At 38.4% G+C, this 19,522-nt stretch overlaps 1 pseudogene; it reads right to left on the bottom strand.

The window, feature by feature from the left end:
• Nucleotides 1-4,310: 4,310 nt before the first annotated feature.
• Nucleotides 4,311-5,046, bottom strand: LOC100957723 (annotated as a pseudogene).
• Nucleotides 5,047-19,522: the final 14,476 nt, after the last annotated feature.

The following is a 19,522-nucleotide window of genomic DNA, read 5'->3' as shown; positions in this document are numbered from 1 at the left end:
GTGTTAGTAGCAACAATTAGCAGGAATCATGTGTACGGCCTGGCTGAACATCTTTCTGAGGAGTTACAGACTTTGCAGTCACATCCAAAGGGACAAGAGAGTTCCTCACATATTTTATGAAGAAACAAATGCTCTGACTCCTCTTTAGTCTCCTTCTCAAAACATTCTAGTTAGATATTCCATAGGGCAATAAAAACTAATAAGTAGCCATTTGCACTTTTCATTTCCATGGTAACTTTCCTAGTGAAGTTTTCCAAAGTTCTAACAAAAACAGGGAATGCTGATTGAGCTACATCCAGGAAATGAGGCGATAGTTTTATTTCAGCCCCATAAGTAGAAACCTAACCATTTTAATATGAGTATCTGTCTGCAGAAAGTCAATGGAGCTCCAAGTGCAAGGACAACGTGCCACACACTTAGACAGAAATAAGTCTTCTTAAGACAGCTAAAGGTAACTGCTTAACTCAGACTTCCCTCCAAATGTGAGGAAAGCCCAGTTCAGCAGGGTGAAAGAATCCCTCTGCCATAGGAGAACTTGGGACTTCATGAAGATGGCAGAAGATTTTGGAGAATGACTAGATTTATTAACCTATGGAACTAGATCTAGATATATTTTAATGTACATTAAAAAGTGAATAAATTTTCAATATGATAGAAAGTCTTACTGAAAAATGAAAACCCATACTTAAGAAAACTGGAGGATAGAGATATAAAATGTTACACTGGAAGAATCAATTTGAACTCATAATTTTAAACCAGAAATATATTTTTCCAGCTCTGTCAATGATCCAAAAGAAGTAACTTCACCTTTTCCTAGCACTCAGGTATAATCCAGTCAGTTGGCAGCCCAGGATCTCCAGCTTGGCTAGTCTGGGAGAGTATTGTTTTTTAGTTGAATCTGATAAAATTGACACAAGCCTAGAATGAAAATAGAGTACTGTAGAATAGAAAACCCAGATATAAAACCATCTACCCGCAGCCAACTGATCTTTGACAAAGCAGACAACATACACCGGGGAAAGGGGTCCTATTCAGTAAATGGTGCTGGGAGAATTGGATAGCAGTATACAGAAGAATGAAACAGGACCCCTACCTCTCACCACTCACAAAAATTAATTCAAGATGGACAAAAGGCTTAAGTGTAAGGCATGAAACCATAAGAATTCTAGAAGAACACATAGGCAAAATTCTTCTAGACATCAGCCTAGGCAGAGAATTTATGACTAAGACCCCAGTGGTAATTATGAAAGCAACAAAAATAAATAAATGGGACTTGAATAAATTAAAAAAGCTCCTGAACAGCTTCTGCACAAATAAGGAAATAGTCAATAGAGCAAATAGACAATGTACAGAATGGGAGAAAGTATTCTCAAACTACACGGTCAATAAAGGGCTATATGCAGAACTTATTAAAAACTCAACCCAACCAACAATAAAAAAAAAACAATCTCATTAAAAAGTGGGCAAAAGTGGGCAAAAAAAGACATGAGCAGAGGTCTTTTAAAATAAGATAGATAAGGCGCCAGCCACGTACACCTAAGGTGGCGGGTTCGAATCCCCAGCCCGGACCCGCCAAACAACAATGACGGCTGCAACCAAAAAATAGCCGGGCGTTGTGGCGGGCGCCTGTGGTCCCAGCTACTTGGGAGGCGGAGGCAGGAGACTCGCTTGAGCCCAGGAGTTGGAGGTTGCTGTGAGCTGTAATGCCACGGCACTCTACCCAGGGGGACAGCTTGAGGCTCTGTCTCAAAAAAAAAAAAAAATAAATATAAATAAGATAGACAGATGGCAAAAAAACATGAAAAAATATTTAACATCATTATCATTAGGGAAATGGAAATTAAAACCACAATGAGATATCGCCTTATCCCTGTTAGAATGGCTTTTATTTAGAAATCCATAAACTATAAATGTTGGCATGGATATAGAGAAAAAGTAATATTTATTTATATTATGTTGGTGGGACTACAAATCAGTACAACTTATATGGGAAACAGTATGGAGATTTCTCTAAGAACTAAAAGTAGACCTACCATTCAACCCATCAATCCTACTGCTGAGGATCTACCTGAAGGAAAAGAAGTCATTTTATAAAACAGACACCTGCACCTGAACATTTAGTGCAGCACAGTTCACAATTGAAAAGATCTAGAATCAACCAAGTGCTCATCAATTCACAAGTAGATTAATAAAATGTGTGTGGTATATATATACCATGGAGTACCACTCAGCCATAAAAATGGATTAGTAATGCCTTTGCAGCAATTTGGAAGGAATTGCACACCACTATCACTTCACTTCACTAAGTGAAGTATCTCGTGAATGTAAAAACAAACACCACATGTACTCTCTAATACATTGGAACTAACCAATGAGCATACAAGTACACACAGGGAAGTAAGTCACTGGAAATCAAGCAGGGAAGTGGGGTGGAGAGAAGAGGGGGAGGGTCAAAAACCCACTAACAGGTACAATGGACACTATTTGGGTGATGGCCATATTAATAGCCCTGACTCAAGCCGTGTAACAAAAACATTTGTACCCTCTTAATATTTTGAAATATTTAAAAAAGAAAATAAAGTACTGTATATGATAAATTTACTGTAAGCCTAGAAAAGTTACTCTGGGAAGGCCCAAAATTAAGGCAAAAATAAGAACAGAAATCAGAATTAGAACAAAAACAGAAATAAGTTTAGAAAGGGGGATAAACATAAACATAGGGAGAATAGATATGGGACATTTCAGTTCATGCTATTTGCATTACGGTAATAAGTTTTCCTCTATGTGTGACAATTTGTTAATTATTGAAATATTTATTTTGTGTATCTTCTGTCAATATCCTAGCATATTTAAAGCATTTTTTGAAACATCTGATGTTTTGTGCTTTTAATCAAGTCATCAAAAGGGTTTTATGAAACAAGCTTAAGTTTGAAGTCACTGTCTAAGCATTTAGGAATACTTACTTTGTTAAATTCATAAGTTTTTATGTATATATCATGATCTACTAGTAGGTGAATAGTTAAAAGATTGTTTTGGTTTTTTTTTTTTGCAATTTTTGGCCGGGGCTGGGTTTGAACCTGCCACCTCCAGTATATGGGGCCAGCACCTGACTCCTTTAAGCTACAGGTGCCACCCACCTCCAAATTATTTTTCTGTTAGAAGGAATATAAAGAGGGTGCCAAAAAATATATATGCACATTTTAAGAAAGGAAAAAAACTGTATTAAAGTTGTAATACTCGATATATACCAATAGCAAAAGATGAATACAAGTCACATTTAGGCACCTCTTGTAATTGCAAAAGTCAAACGCGACTTGAGAATTACAATTTCAATACATTTTCCCCCCTTTTTTTTAAATGTGTATGTAATTTTTTGGCACCCTCTGTATTTCTCCTACTGAGCCTTCTGTGTTTTTCCCAGTCTCTGCTTTTGACCAAGGTCACACATTTAAAAACACTAGCTAGTACTCCTTGATGGCTTGGCACCTCTGCCCAACTCAGATGCTGAGGAAGAAATATCAGTTGCAAGAGTTTGCACTTACTTCTAGAAGTCTGTACCGAATGCCCGCAAAGCTAAAAAGCTAAATACTTAGCCTCAAAGTCCCAAGTACTTACCTACCTTATTCCTGCAAACATCCTCATTTTCCCCAGTAAGCCATAAGCCAAGTGCCAAAGTTTTCAAAGATTCCATGAAAACTTACTGTGAGCCAACATTTGGTTCCTAGATCAGATCCCAACAAGGAATTTGCTTCAAGCCCAAAAACAAGGACTCAGTCATGTAAAAAAATTACATCACAGATGATTTAAGAAGGATATTTCAATCTACTTTTCCAAAACCAAGTTGAGAGGTGCAAAGATACCACCTTGTGAACCTACCATCATCTTGGCCTCCTGCCTTAGCCTTAGGAGCCCATGAGGGAGGACGTGTAGATCAGTGGGCAGCCGTCAATAGCTGCGACAGCAGCCACAAAATGCAGACACCCACCACCCAATTCCTTCTGTTTGGGATCTCTGGCTTGCATCTCCTCATCACTGTTCATTCTTCTAACATGTACTGAGCATTGCAGCCTCTGCTCTAGTCTCTGGAGGTACAGCTACGGCCAAAAACAGAGGTGGTCTCTGCCCTCATGACATTTCCATTCTGAAGGGGACAGCCAGAAAATGAACATCTAAAACAACAAATCAGATCATTGCCAACAGTGCCTACGACGCAAATAAAACAAAATGGAAAAATAAAAATAATAGTAATAATAAGGGTGAAAGCATGGGGTTACTTTATTTTTTTAGATATGATCTCATTTGTTTGTTATTCAAAAAATCTTAGAAGTGGAAGCTCTCAGAGAGGACAGCCTGCATCTCTTAGTAATCTGTTCCTGGCACTTTTCTTTGGCCTTCTTCATTCTCTAAGCCAAAAGTTTACTCAGCAGCCTCTTCCTTATTTTTCTTAGTATGCTGTTTCTTCAGCGCAATCCACCGGCATTTATGTTGCAGGACACATGGAGTTACAAGATGCTGAATCTTGGGTGCTCTGGTCCTAGGTTTCTTACCTTCCTTGTTTAAAGGCCTTTCTCACAAGATATGCACTCACATCATCTTCTTTAGACAGACTGAAAAGTTTGTGGATTCTGCTAGCTCTTTGGGGCCCTAGATGCTGAGGTACCGCAGTATAAGTCAGTCCAGGAATGTTCTTCTCTCCTTTTTTTACAATAACCAAGTTGAGAAAGCTCAGATTGGCATGCACAGTGCAATCTGGAATAGACTTGGCTTCCTTTCTCTAGTTCTCCTTGGTCTGTAACAGGAATGCCCCTTACTCAGCAGCAGGTGGACCCGGTCATGGGTCAAGACACCCCGCTTCATGGGGAAACCTTGCTTGTCATTCCCATCACTGGTTTGGACCACATAACCCTTCCATTCTTCACCCTGAGTATCAGTAGCAACTTCTGTGGGTGGCTGTATGCCTCTCATAGTAAGTAGGAAGTTTACATTCAATGTCCATTCAATGAGTTTCTGGCAGCCAGTGGCTGGGAAGGGGATACTCAGCTTCATTCTGAAGCAGCTGCTTGTCTCCAAGGCACCACAGAAAAGAGCAATGGGGTTACTTTAGATTGGACAGTGATAGAAAGTCTCTCTAAACCACTGATTGTCAACCCTTGTGCCACAGCACACACTGGTGTGCCCTGAGAGGATCTTGGATGTGCCTTGAAAAATTTTAAAGATCATTAATTAAATTATTTTTGAAAGAAGTTCAAAGCGCAGTAAGTATATTTTGTTTCGTACTCGGTTTTTTGATCAACATAGTTTAAGTGTGCCACGGAAATTAACTATAGGTTCAAGTGTGCCTTGAGATAAAAACGGTTGAAAACACTGCTCCAGAAAGTGACATTTAAGATGAAACCTGAATGATGATAAAGCTGATGATGACACATAGGCCTGAAAGAAGAGCTTTCAGAGAGAAAGAACAAGGAGCACATGCCACTGTTGGGAAGGGCTGGGTGGCTGGAGCACACTGTGCATGGGGGCCCCGTGTGGGTGGGGTTGAACAGAGTAGTAGGAGACAGAGAAGTGGGTGGAAAAGAGAACAGGTAGAGCCCCAGGGAGTCTACCCCATTACCACCTACATCCTGCCAGTATTATACATGTAACAATATATTCTAAAAGTTAATTTACTCCTCTCTCTGAGTAGATTGTGAGTTCCTTAAGTACACTATATCTTATTCATGATAATAATTATAGCTCCCATTTATTGAGCTATACCAGGCACTAAGCTAGCTACTTTGCATACATTATCTCCAATCTTCACAACAACCCTGCAAGGTAAGTATTATTAGCATAATTTTACAGTTGAAAAAACCAGCTAAGTGATTTACCCAAGGCCAAAAAGCTAGCATGTGGCAAAGTAGGCATTTGAATCTATGTCTTGTCTGGCTCTGAAATCCAGCCTCTTTTCGTTACTCCACAACAGTCTTAACCTCCCAGCACTTACTGGCTTTGTAGCCCCAGCCCCTAGCACAATACTTAGCACATTACATAGACTCAGATGCTCCATCAATGTTCCCAGTATTGAGTTGGAGTGAACTGAACGTAACCTCACACAAGAGGAGACTGAACTCACAAGGCCACAGATTCGGGGATGCTTGATAGGAGCATTTGTGGTGGTTATGGTAGTCTTCTGTCACAGGATGAATTTGAAGCATGGTGGAAAGTGGCAGGGAGGAGGAGGCCATACTTAATAAAACTAAATGAAAGCTACGGGGCTTCCTGAGAGCTAATGTATGACACACTGACACAGCTGCATATCGTGTTCTGAAAAAATTAATGGGATTTTAAAGAGAGAGGCTGCTCAACGTGCTTGCAAAATGGAGATACAGAAGAATGCACCCCGATGATGAGGAGAAAAGAGCATCAAGAGGGGAGGATGGGGCTGTCATAATTGCCTGTAATCTCTCCCCCCTCCTCCTCCTGACTTTAATTAGGACACTGGCGAGACACACACATTTGTAAGAGTGACAGAGCTAATTGAAGAAAACCACATGTCTCATCAACAACAAAATCAGGAATAATAATCAAAGCCGCAGAAGCAAAATTGGAAACCATGGAGCTGTCAAAAGCAGGAGGAACTCAAATACAATGAGGCATGTAATTTAGAAAAAGTAAGAGGGCTATATGGAAGCATTAAAAAAATGGGACATGAAATAAAATAGTTAACATGACTCAAACTGAAACTTTCTCTCCAACAGTCTGGTCACAATTAAATCTGGTCAAAATCCATCCAATCCTTTCAACCTGTGTTCTGGGGACACCTGCATTATTTCATTTCATTGCCCAGAATGGCACAGTCAAGTGCAAAATTGCGCAGTCCCTTCCTGAGCTCTTCATTAATTCACATTGCTCTCCTGTCACCACATTGGTTAGTTCTGTCCTAAGTAGAGATGGAAAATGACAGTGACTCATCCCTAACTTTTAATATTGCTTACATGTGGAAGTCATTATTAAGTTATTCCTATCCTCCATTTGCAAACCGATAATAAAAGATGAACTATAGAGTTCAATTGGGAAGAAATTCTTCCTACTCCTCCAGTTTCTTAACTAATTAGATTTTTGTTGCTTGCCTCCCTGGCATCCATTCTCCCTTCTCTCAAACCCTTTGCCCACCCTCAGCCAACACCCTCAAAGTGGGGGAACACTGTACTCCTAATCCCCAGGATGTGGTTTGCCTTGGAGGTGGGTGTGGCACCCAAGACGGCTGATCAGAATCTCAACATGTTAGAGGTTTGTTGGGACAAAAATGCTTATGCTCAATCTTTTTTACAATAAAAATCTTGGAGCTGTTTAAACAATCCTGTTACCACATCGAGATTGAGAATAAAGTTATAGCTCAAGAAAAGAGGAAGGAAAAAAGACATCCTTGTCCCTTTGTATCAATCCTGAATCAGTCATTCCTGAAACAAGATCTATACCCAAACTTTTCAGTTACATAATCCAATAAAGTCTCCCTTTTTATGCTTTAAGCCAGGTGAATTTTGATTTCCCATTGTTTGGAGACAAGTAGTCTAAGCATAATTAATGTAACAGTGAACAAAACAATAAAATAGAAACAATAATAATAGCTGGTATTGTTGAATGCTTTCTATGTGCCAGTCACAGGGTCATCTTAATTATTTCAACAGGTCCAGTATGTTTTATCATTCCCACTTTACCAACACAGAAATTAAAGAACCTGTGTCATTTTCCCCATGCTGATGAAGATAAAATTAGAACCCAGAATTTCCTTTAGAAAATCCACAATCTCCAAATCCATTGTAGTGACAAGAAGAGTGTAAGTCATAATTCCAATTCTAAACCTCTTGTATTAATCAGTAAATAATGCCTGCCTTTTTCTTCTCAGGTTACCTCTAAATGTTCGGATAAATTCCTTTAGGCTTTCTCATTCTGCCTATTTCATCACATAGGATATCACAGATTTGCAGATGTTTTCTCTAAGCAGAAATCCACAACAGAAGTGCACTACAGATGCTGAAACCCTTACCACTACTCACGTTCTCAGCCACCCAAACAGATGTGCACAAGAACTCACAGCTCCAGAAAGAGAAACATAGAATGATAGAGGCAGCTCAACAGAAGTTGAGAATTGTCCATTGCAGCATACAAAAGTTATCTGAAACTAACCACGCAAATTCATAACAGAATGCTACTTACTGGATCACATTTCATAACTAATGCTAAACTGTCATGTTCTAATACTGTTATTAGATGCAGAAGTTACTAAGTGATTCCTGTGATTCCTTTACCTTGATACGGTCACCATCTGTACATCTGTACTTATGCCTACTTACAAATCTACATCACTTTTCTTTCCATTTCATTCCTCAATGCAGCTAGGTCCATCCTTGCCAAGCATAGCCTGCCACTTTTCAGATGTGAGGCAAGGTGGAGGTAAGAACGTGAGACAGACCATGAGCATAGATTTTATTTTCCTCTTTGCAGTGGGGACCATCACTTAAGGACTTCCTATTAGTTTTACCCAAGCACCTCGGCCAAGTACTCATTAGTTTTACCTGAGCACCAAGGATAAGTACAACAAAAGCAAAGGAAATGAAAAGTGCACCCAAGGGAACCCACTCAGCAATCCAAGAATGGAAGAAAACAAAGAAATTCCTGATTACATACCTTCAAGAGAGACAGGATTTCTGGAGGAGACAGCTAAATTTCTAACAAAAATTCGATGAAATAGCACTGAAAGAAGTTGGTTTTGGCACAATAGAAATACTATTCACCTAGAAATCATGCCTTTCAAATTTATAAGGTAAGTATGTGAATCGAAGAAGAATATTATCAGCATTGAAAATTAAGTAAGAGATCCAGAAGATTTAATTTAAAGAAATATCTCACAACCTACAGGAAATAGACCTAGAGATGGAAATAATGAAAAAACAGGTAAGAGTCAGGTAAGAGACAGACAAGTAATGAAAGTTTCAGAAAGAAAAAAAGGAATTGTTAAAGAAGAGGCCAAAAGAACAAAGGGAATATCGCTGGTCAGAACGCCCAAGTCTATAGATTAAAAGGACTGAGTTCCAGAGAGATGAGGAAAAGAAGTAGTAAATGAGAGGGAGGGAGGGAGGGGAAGAGAGGTACTTTTACAAAATGAAAAGAATAAAATTGTTATGGGCTGAATTTCATTACCCCAAAATTCATACATTGAAGTCCTAACCCCAAATACCTTAGAAAGTCGCTGTATTTGGAGATAGGGCCTTTAAAGAGATAATTTTGCTAAATGGAGAAATAGGGATGAAGCTTCGTCTGGTATGACTGGTGTTCTGAGGATGTAGACGCACACAGAGGGAAGACCAGGTAACGTCTCCATCAGCCAAGGAAAGAAACCTCAGAGAAAATCACCTAGCTCTTGGACTCCTGTCCTCCCGAACTGTGACAAAATAAATTTCTTTTATGTAAACCATTCAGTCTATGGAACTTTGTTACAGCAGCCCTGGAAACTAGAACAGTAACATCAAATTTTCCGTCTGTAATTTTAGATGGTAGGCAATGGGAAACTAACTTCTCTGGGTTAATGAGGGGAAAGGATTATAAGAAAGTCATCTTATACCCAGAGAGAAGTGTATTTACAGACATGCAAAGGATTCTGAGAGCATGTCACCCACAGAACCCAACTAAGGAAAATACTGAGGAAAGGACAACAACCAAAGCAGAGAACAGAACTGGTGGCAGGACGGGGGAAGAGAGCAGGGAGGGAAGACAGCAGTCAGCAATGACCCCTGAATAGATGACAGAGTCGTTAGGCTTTGTAATATTAAGAATTATCGATGGAAGAGTCACAGAGAAAAACTGAAACTAACAATGGCACAGAACTGAATGTAACAAATTCTCTGTGACTTTGGAGGCACCCAGGAATCATAGCCAACCATTTTGTGGCATGTATTACTTTTGACATAGGTACTGCCCCGGTCACTCTAATTAAATCATCACAATACTAGGAAGTAAGTGATATTATTATTCCCTTTGTACAGCAGAAGCAAAGACAGCAGCTCTTCCTAGACTGTGTGGCTAGCACATGGCTCTAGTGTCTGGTTTTAACCACCATATCATGCTGCAAAAAGGAGAACATTAAAGGCATCCTTGTGGATGTGTATGTAGGAGGAGTGTGGGGAGGTAAAAGTGACCTAAAACATTTAGTTTATTCTGCTTATTTAATTGAACACACAGAATTTAGTGTACAAACTGAAATAGTTTTAGATTAAAAGAGGGCACAATTACTAATTATGCCAGGGAAACAGAAACACGTGTAAACTAGATTTTCAAAAGCAAATCAGGACATATAATCACCCTAATATCTATGGTTCTCAACTTATTGATTAGGAACAGTAAATAGCCTACATTGAGGAATATGGTTAAAATCTTTCATTTAATAATAGAGAAATACTGTATATATTCAATTATGTGTACTGGAAATCAGAGAACTGCTACTGGCAGAAGGGACGGCACCAAGAAACAACTAGACTAACATGAATAGAAAAGAAAATGATTAGTAACCTGATCAAACACACAAAAACAAAGAAGAGAAGGGCAAAAAAGATGGGGGAAACAAAACTAAGTTTTTGATTCTTAAATGTAAAGCGCTTAAATTCTCTTATTAAAAGAGAAACCATCAGGTTACGTTAAAGAACAAGGAAAAATAGATTAGATGTTTTCATGCATAGAAAACATATAACACAAAGCAAAAAAGAAAAGTTTAAATAAAAGCATAGCACTAACCCAGAAAAAGATTAATACAAAACTTCACCAAAATTTAAAACTTGTACTAACAAAAAGGTTTATCATTGAGAAATTAATAAGCAAACCATTGACAGAGAGAAAATGTTTATGACAGATATATATTTATATACATGCATACATATATATGTAACAAAGAACTAATATATAACAACTCCTGCAATTCAATAATAAAAGGCAAAAGCTTTGTTTTAATAAAGGTCAAAAGAATAGGCACTCCACAAAGAAAGATATACAAATTGCCAGTAAGCAAGTGAAAAAGTGCCTATCTTCATTAGTCATCAGGAAAATCTAAATTGAATCCTCAAAGAGTTGCCACCACCTACCTACTAGAATGACTAAAATCACAAAGACTGACAAAATCAATTGTTAGTATGGATGTGGAACAACAAAACTTTCATACACTGGGGTAAAAAATACTACAACTACTTTGTAAATCATTTCACAAGTTTTCCTTAAAGGTAAACATATACATACTCTATGATGTAGAATTTCCACTTCTGGGGATTTTTACCCAAGCAAAATTAAAAACATATATCCACAAAGAGACTTAAATATGAATGATTATCATGGCCAAGAATTGGTAATACACCAAACATCCATGGGCGGAAGAACTGACAAAATTGTGGTATATTCATCCATGATCTACTTAGTAAATAAAAAAAGAAAACAATAAATTACTGTTATATAAAATATGGATAACTTTCTTAGGGAAAGAAACCAGGACAAACCCATATACTGAGCATATTCCATGTGAGTTCTACAGACAAAACTAACATATAATTACAGAAATCAGATCATTGGTTGTCTCTGGAAGAAAAAGTGAGGAATGCCTGGGCACAAAATACTTTCTGAGGTGCTAGGTAGATTCCATGGCTTCTTAGGGGACTCATTAGACACATCCAACTGTACACTTAAAATCTGTGCCTTGTATATGAATGTTATAATAATATTTTATGAAATTATACTCTATAAAATAAAGTCATGAGTAAGGTATTATTAAGCAATTTAAAAGCACTGAACAAGAAAAATTGGACAAAAGAAACTGGGTTTCAACAAAACATAGCAGGTTTCAGGGTACGGCAGCAGGAGAAAGTAAGATTATGTGTCATCATCCTTCACAGAATTCAATAGTTTCATTATTATGTTAAAGGAGGAGTAAAAACAAGTTTGCCCTATAGATCTTAAAGGAAACCACTGAAAGAATAAAACATGTTGTTTCCCTGTTTATGAAGAAGAGTAATTTAAGTCTGGACAACAAAAGAAACATCAAGAAAGCATAAAATGCGGAAAACATAAAATCAGGTAGTAAGTATATGACCTAGCAGTGGAGATGTCAATAGGTTCTACTCTTTGACCCAGAAATCCCTCTTCTGAATATATACTCAAAAAGTTGAAGCCAGCACCTTATAGAGGCAGATGTGCTCCTATGTCCGCTGCAGCATTACCCACATTAGCCAAGACATGGAAACAATCTAAGTGTCCATAAATTGATAAACAGATAAAAAAATTGTGACACGCACACACACAATGGAAAACTGCTCAGCCTTAGAAAATAAAAACATCCTGCCATTTGAAATAACATGGATGACCGTGGGGGACATTATGCTCAGTGAAATAAGCCAAACACAGAAAGAAAAACATTGCATGTTCTCACTTATATGTGGTGTTTTTAATACATAGAAACAATATAAATGATTTCCACTGATAGGTGCAGGAAGAAATGGGGAGATGTAGGTCAAAGGGTACAAACTGGCTGTTAAGTAAGATGAATAAGTCTAGGGGTCTAATGTGCAGCATGAGAACTACGGTTAATAAGATTGTATTGTATATTGAAAGTTTGCTAAGAGAGTAGATTTTCAGTGCTCTCACCACACACAAAAAAATGGTTGCAATTATGAAAGGCGATGGGTATGTTCCTTTGCTTACCTGTAGTAATCATTTCACTGTGCATATGTATATCAAAACGTCATGTTGTATACTTAAATATACACAATAAAAAAGTAAATGAATTTTTTGAGGTGAGAGGAATCATAAAAGGGGAAGATAGACAATAAAATTGACAAACCTTGGCTTGTCTAAAACTCAATGAGAAAGAAAACCACAAAATTAGAAATAAGAAATGATTTATAAAACAAGACCTTTCTCGGGAGGGGGGAATGGGTGGAGGGAGGGAGTTAGGAGGGATTACTTCTGAGGTTTACCTTATAGGGGTACAGGTGAATCTTTCTAAGAGTAGAATGTGAATGTTTTAAAGCAATAACTGAGAAAATGACATGAAGGCTGTGTTGACCAGTTGATGGAAGTATTTCAGATTGCATGTGAAGACCCCACACTGTACCCTAGAAGTGCATTAATGTACATAGTTACCGTTCAATAAAAAAAAAAAAAGGAAAAAAAAAAAAGACCTTTCTCATAGAGTTTTATGACAGCACGCACCTCTTTCATCTTTTGCCAGATCATGAAAGCCCAGGGATGGATGTGGAAGAGGAAGAGACTTCAGAGCAGAAGGCTGATGATGGTAAAGAGACCCGACCTCCCAAATTGAAAGCATCTCCACAACTTTGGTGTTAACCAGTGATCAAGGGTCAAACCAGACAGTGGATGTCAGCAGATCTTGAACGAACATATGACCTTCAGGGCGACAAGCCCACACACACACACACACACACACACACAGCTGATGCTACAGCAACGCTTAAATTGTCCTAAATTTACACTTGATGGAGAATCTAGCTCAATGAGGAATTTTAAAAAATGATGCTACTACAAAAGAATGAACAAGCAATATTCCTTGTACACCTGATTGTGTGCTACACAAGTCTTTCACCCCTTGTCAATGCAATTCTACTTAACAAAACTTTGTTTTAGACAACATTATTTCTGTTTAATCTAACTCCCTTGCTAGCAAGAGAACTTAAAAGGTTGTGAAATCAAATATTTAATGCTACATTTATTTTTGCCAGAATGGTTTAAGAATTGACAGGATAGGCTTCGCACCCGTAGCTTGGTGGTTAGGGCACTGGTCACATTCACCAGGGCTGGTGGGTTCAAACCTGGCCCGGGCCTGCTAAACAACAATGACAACAAAAACATAGTCAGGCAGTGTGGTGGTCACCTGTAGTCCCATAGATTTGGAAGGCTGAGGTAAGAGAATCACTTAAGCCCAAGAGTTAGAGGTTGCTGTGAGCTGTGACGCCATGGCACTCTGCTGAAGGTGACATAGTGAGATTCTGTCTCAAAAAAAAAAAAAAAGAATTGACGAGAGAGAGACAGAGAGATAGAAAGAGAGATGCTGCGCTTAGCTGATGGCTAAAGTCTTCCTAAGACTATTAAGACAATTCCTAAGACAATTCTATTTAGCCTTAGCATCTTATTAGCAGCAGAAAAAAATTAATAAGGAGAAAAGATCTTTAAAATAGCAAAGTTTTAAAAAGTAGAAACCAAAACTAAAATACAGACTTCCCAATTTCAAAATATGCATATTAAAAATAAAAATTTATAATTCTTTGAGCAAAATTAAGAATTATAAATTTACATTTACAATATGCATAGAAAACCCTAAATACTCCTCCAAAAGGCTCCTAGAATTGATAAATGAATCCAGTAAAATTTCAGGTTACAAAATTGATGTGTACAATCAGTAGCACTACTCCAAAAATGACCAAGCTGAGAAGCAAATCAAGAACTTAACCCCATTTACAATAGCAGGAAAAACCCTAGGAATACATTTATTCACAGAAGTGAAAGATCCTTTCAAGGAAATGAAGAAAGAAATCATAGATGTCACAAACAAATGAAAAAATATCCCATGCTCATGGATTAGAAGAATCAATAATGGTAAATGACCATATTGCCCCCAAATTCTACAGATTCAACCCAATCCCTGTTAAAATACTAACTTCATTTTTCACAGAATTAGAAAAGACAATCCTAAAATTTATAAAGAACCAAAAAAAAGCCTGAATAGCCAAAGCAGTCCTAAGCATGCTTCTGGAATAAAAGTAGACACAGATTAATGGAACAGAAAACAGAACCAAGAAATAGCTAAGCTCAATGGCTCATGCCTGTAATCCTAGCACTCTGGGAGGCCAAAGCAGATGGACTGCCTGAGCTCACATGTTCGAGACCAGCCTGAACCAGAGCATGGCCTCTTCTCTAAAATATAGCTGAGTGTAGTGGTGGGTGCCTGTAGCCCTAGCTACTTGTGAAGCTGAGGCAAGAGAATCCCTTGAGCCCAAGAGTTTGAGGTTGCTGTGAGCTATGACACCATGGCACTCCACCTACGGTGACACAGTGAAACTGTCTCAAAAAAAAAAAAAGAATAAAATTAGAGAATTAAGGCCAGGTATGGTGGCTCATGCCTATAATCCTGGCACTCTGGGAGGCCAAGGTGGGTGGCTTGCCTGAGCTCACAGGTTCAAGACCAGCCTGAGTGAGTGCAAGACCCTGTCTCTAAAAAATAGCCAGACGTTGTGGTGGGCACCTGTAGTCCCAGCTACTTGGGAGGCTGAGAAAAGAGAATTGCTTAAGCTCAAGAGTTTGAGGTTGCTGTGAACTATGACACCACAGCACTCTATCGAGGGCAACAAAGTGAGACTTCATCTCAAAAACAAAAAAAAAGAGAGAGAGAACAAAGAAATAAAGCCAAGTACCATCTGATTTTCAACAAAGCAAACAAATACATACAGTGGGGAAAGGAAGCCCCATTCAACAAATGGTGCTGGGAAAACTAAATAGCCACATGTGGAAGAATCAAACCAGATTCCTTTCTCTTACCATATACAAAACTTAACTCAAGATGGATTAGTGACTGAAATGTAAGACTTTAAACCTCAAAAATTCTAGAAGAAAACATAGGAAAAACCCTTTTAGACATTAATGTATATAAAGAATTTATAACAAAGACCCCCAGAACAAATGCAACAAAAATAAATGGAGCTTTATAAACTAAAAACCTCCTTCACAGCAAAAGAAACAATCAATAGGTAAATAGATAATCTACGAAATGGGAAAAAATATTCACAAACTATACATTTAATGAAAGACTAATATCTGGAATCTACAAGGAACTCTCACAATCAGTAAGATGAAAAACAAATGACCCCATTAAAAACTGGACGAAAGACATGAACATTTTTCAAAAGAAGAAATACAAATCACCAACAAATAATGCTCAACATCAGGGAAATGCAACTTAAAACTACCAAGAGACATGACTTTACTCCTGTCGGAATGAGCCATTATTAGTAAGTCAAAAAACAATAGGTGGGGATGAAGATGTGGTGGAAAGAAATGCACATACACTGTTGGTGGGAACGTAAATTAGTACAACCTCCATGGAGGACACTATAGAGATTTCCCAAAGAATTAAAAGTAAACCTACTACTCTTTAGGGTTTTGTGTGGCCTGGATATATATACACACCTTGGTTCCTTTGCTCTCTGAAAGATTCTCATCTCCCTTATTCTCACATTTGATCTTGAGATAGGCTAAATGAGTCCCAGGCTCTGACTGTAACCAAAGAGCCTAATCAACACACTAAGGAAGAAAAATGGAGTCATAATGTGTGTATGTATATGGTAGATGTATTTATCCATGCATATATATTTATATATATGTATTGTATACATATGCATACATGTACATGTATGTGGATATATATGCATGTGTGTATATATGAGATTTTTAACGTATATTTTACATATATATTGCAGTATGTACACACACAGAGGTTTACATCAACATCAATCTCAATAGCTGAACATTAAAAATTACATTGAACTCTCTAATAGAAATGGCTTCCCATGTTATATACTTGCTCAGTTATGTGATGGATCACGTGATGGCTTCAGTTCATATTTATCTAGGGATTTCCCATCAATCAGCACCCCTGAAATTAATTCCATTTTTATTTAAATAAATGTCAACTATCCCAAAACTAACAAAAGATAGAATTAAGTGCAATTCTGACTTCCTCTCCTTTAGTTTGCAAAGAGCTGTTTCGCCTGGTGTCCAACACTCTGGAAGCTCTTGTTTGGTCTGAAAGTCATTAGACTACAGCTATCAGCTAATGAGGCGGTAAGTGTTTGGAAGCAGCCTGAACTACTTCAGCATATCCAAGTTAAAATAAGGTGAATTAGTAGTAAAATCAAATTGGTTTAAACTGTGAAGTGAGTGTGAAAACTATTCCCCTGAAAAGTGGTATTGGGTCAAATTGCTGCACTGGGATGTTGGAGATGATTTCAGCTTGTAAGAGAAAAATGTTACTTTTATTGAATTTCATTCTTTAAAAGGCAATGTCTTAACTATCCTGGAAATCCAAAGGTTTTATTGATGGAAGAAAAAAGATACCTAGAGAGATAAGAATACATTGTTCACCCTTCAAGGGGATAAAATGTATTGCCCAAACTGGAATCTTTTGGAGAATGAAAGTGGGGAGTGATAGTGATACTAATTCCACTGGGTTAACAGATGCAAACCAGGGCCACCCTTACTCTCTGATGCCTTTAGAAAGAGTGCCAAAAAATGATGAGAGAGAAGAATCTCTATCCCCAATACTCACGAAAATCTAGAAATCTGCTTTTTCAGCACTTTTGGAAAGGAAGAAAAGAAATTAAGTGCTATTTACTTAAATGTGGTACTAAAGTCAAGAAAAATTAAACCTCCTCCACTTTCCTCTCTCCCATCCATATACAAAAAGTCTAATTCTTCTCTTAAGTAAATCATGGACCAATATTAACAGAGATACAAAACAAATAAAATAAAATCTAACTTTACATGCAAGGATTAGAGGACTCAAACTCTTGGCCCATTCACTGAACTTGGCCCACAGATGAGTTTTGTTTCACTTCAGTGGTTTTCTCTTAAGTTTGAATTATTTGCCAAAGTAGAAAGATTGGAATATTTTACTTACATGTTTGCATTTCTAGCTTCTCTTGAAATACAAGATCTGATAACAATGGGCCTCCATACCTGTGCCCGGCAACTTTTGCTGGAGCTCAAGGGTTGCTATCCCTTAGGTTGTCTTAGATTAGGATGGAAAGTTATATGCAAAATGTTGATTGCAGGTTGCTTTGCAGAAATACACTGTAAGGAAGGAAGGAAGGAAGAAATTGACCTAGGGAGAAGCTGGCCTGAAATGTTCTGGCCTTGGAGATCCCAGACAATCTTATGTGGAACTCTGGAGTGGAGATGAGCCTTCAGGATTGTCCCCCATTGAGACACAAGAGGTTCTTTGTAATTCTTCATCTGCTAGTCTTTGGCCACAAGCCTGTGGCTTAGAGCAATAAATGAGTATTTATTTAGTTATGAACCATTAATAGCCAATATTTCCAGGAGGGAACAGGTATCTTGTCCCTGGAGAGGGAAATCTGAGGAAGACACCACAATATAAACTATATCCCTTCAAACCAGACTTAACCACTCCAGTGGTCACTCATTTCCTGAGACCACAGGCATTGGTATTTACAACCACATCTCTAGCGGAGCCCCACCGCTTTTCATCCTCTACTCATATTTCCATGAACTCAACTCACTTCATCTTTAGAAAGGGAATGCCGGCTCGGCGCCTATAGCTCAACCGGCTAAGGCGCCAGCCACGTACACCTAAGGTGGTGGGTTCGAATCCCCAGCCCGGACCCGCCAAACAACAATGACGGCTGCAACCAAAAAATAGCCGGGCGTTGTGGCGGGCGCCTGTGGTCCCAGCTACTTGGGAGGCAGAGGCAGGAGACTCGCTGGAGCCCAGGAGTTGGAGGTTGCTGTGAGCTGTAATGCCACGGCACTCTACCCAGGGGGGCAGCTTGAGGCTCTGTCTCAAAAAAAAAAAAAAGAAAGGGAATGCCTCCAAGCCACTTCCCACTTGCCAATTTCACTGTTTTTTACTCTTTGACATCTTCATGTTAACTCTAAACCTCGACATACAGTGTCATTTAGCCCCTTGAATGATCGACTTCATTTGGTTTTGCTATTTTTAAACTTCCCCTTCTGTTAACTAGCCCTCTGCCTTCATACAACCTGACCATAATTAAAGAGTCAAGACCTTTCCGACCAAATCATAGTTTCCACCTCTCACCCTCCCCTACCAGAGGGAGGAAGAGAATGGATGTCCTCTAGAAGATACTGGAATACTCTAGATTTCTCCAGTATTCCAGGCATTTGTTTGCTCCAGGTTTATGATATTAGTGCATAGGTGTTACAACATGGATTGTATTAATTGTCTATTGTTATATAAGAAATTGTTCCAAAATTCAGCGGCATAAAAACAACAGTCATTTATTATCTAACAGTTTCTTTGTATCAGGAATCTCCAGGCACGGCTTACTTGGATGTCTCTGCCTCAGGGTCCTCACAAGGTTACAATCAAGGCGTCAGCTGGGGCTGCATTTTCTTCTGATAGCTCAACAGAGGGAGAATCCATTTGTAAGCTCACTTGGGTAGTTATTACCAAGATTGAGTCACTCATAAACTGTTAGATGGAGGGCCTCAATTTCTTGCAGGCTAATGACTAGAGGTTTCCTTCAGTTTCATGCCATAGGGCAGTTCACAACATGACAACTGGATTCCATAACATTGAGCAAGAAAGAGTAAGGCAGAGAGTGCTAACAGGAGAGGAATCAAGGATTTTTTGTAAGCTAGTCTTGGAAGTGACCTCCTGACATTTTTGCCTGTCTCTATTCATTAAAACCAAGTGACAGAGACCATCACACAACTGGGAGGAAGAGATTATACAAAA

The sequence above is a fragment of the Otolemur garnettii genome, unplaced genomic scaffold, assembly GCF_000181295.1.
Source record: "Otolemur garnettii isolate 467f Iridium unplaced genomic scaffold, OtoGar3 scaffold00020, whole genome shotgun sequence".
Taxonomy (NCBI): domain Eukaryota; kingdom Metazoa; phylum Chordata; class Mammalia; order Primates; family Galagidae; genus Otolemur; species Otolemur garnettii.
Note: the sequence above shows the minus strand (reverse complement) of the source record. Positions and strands in the feature narration are given on the sequence as shown.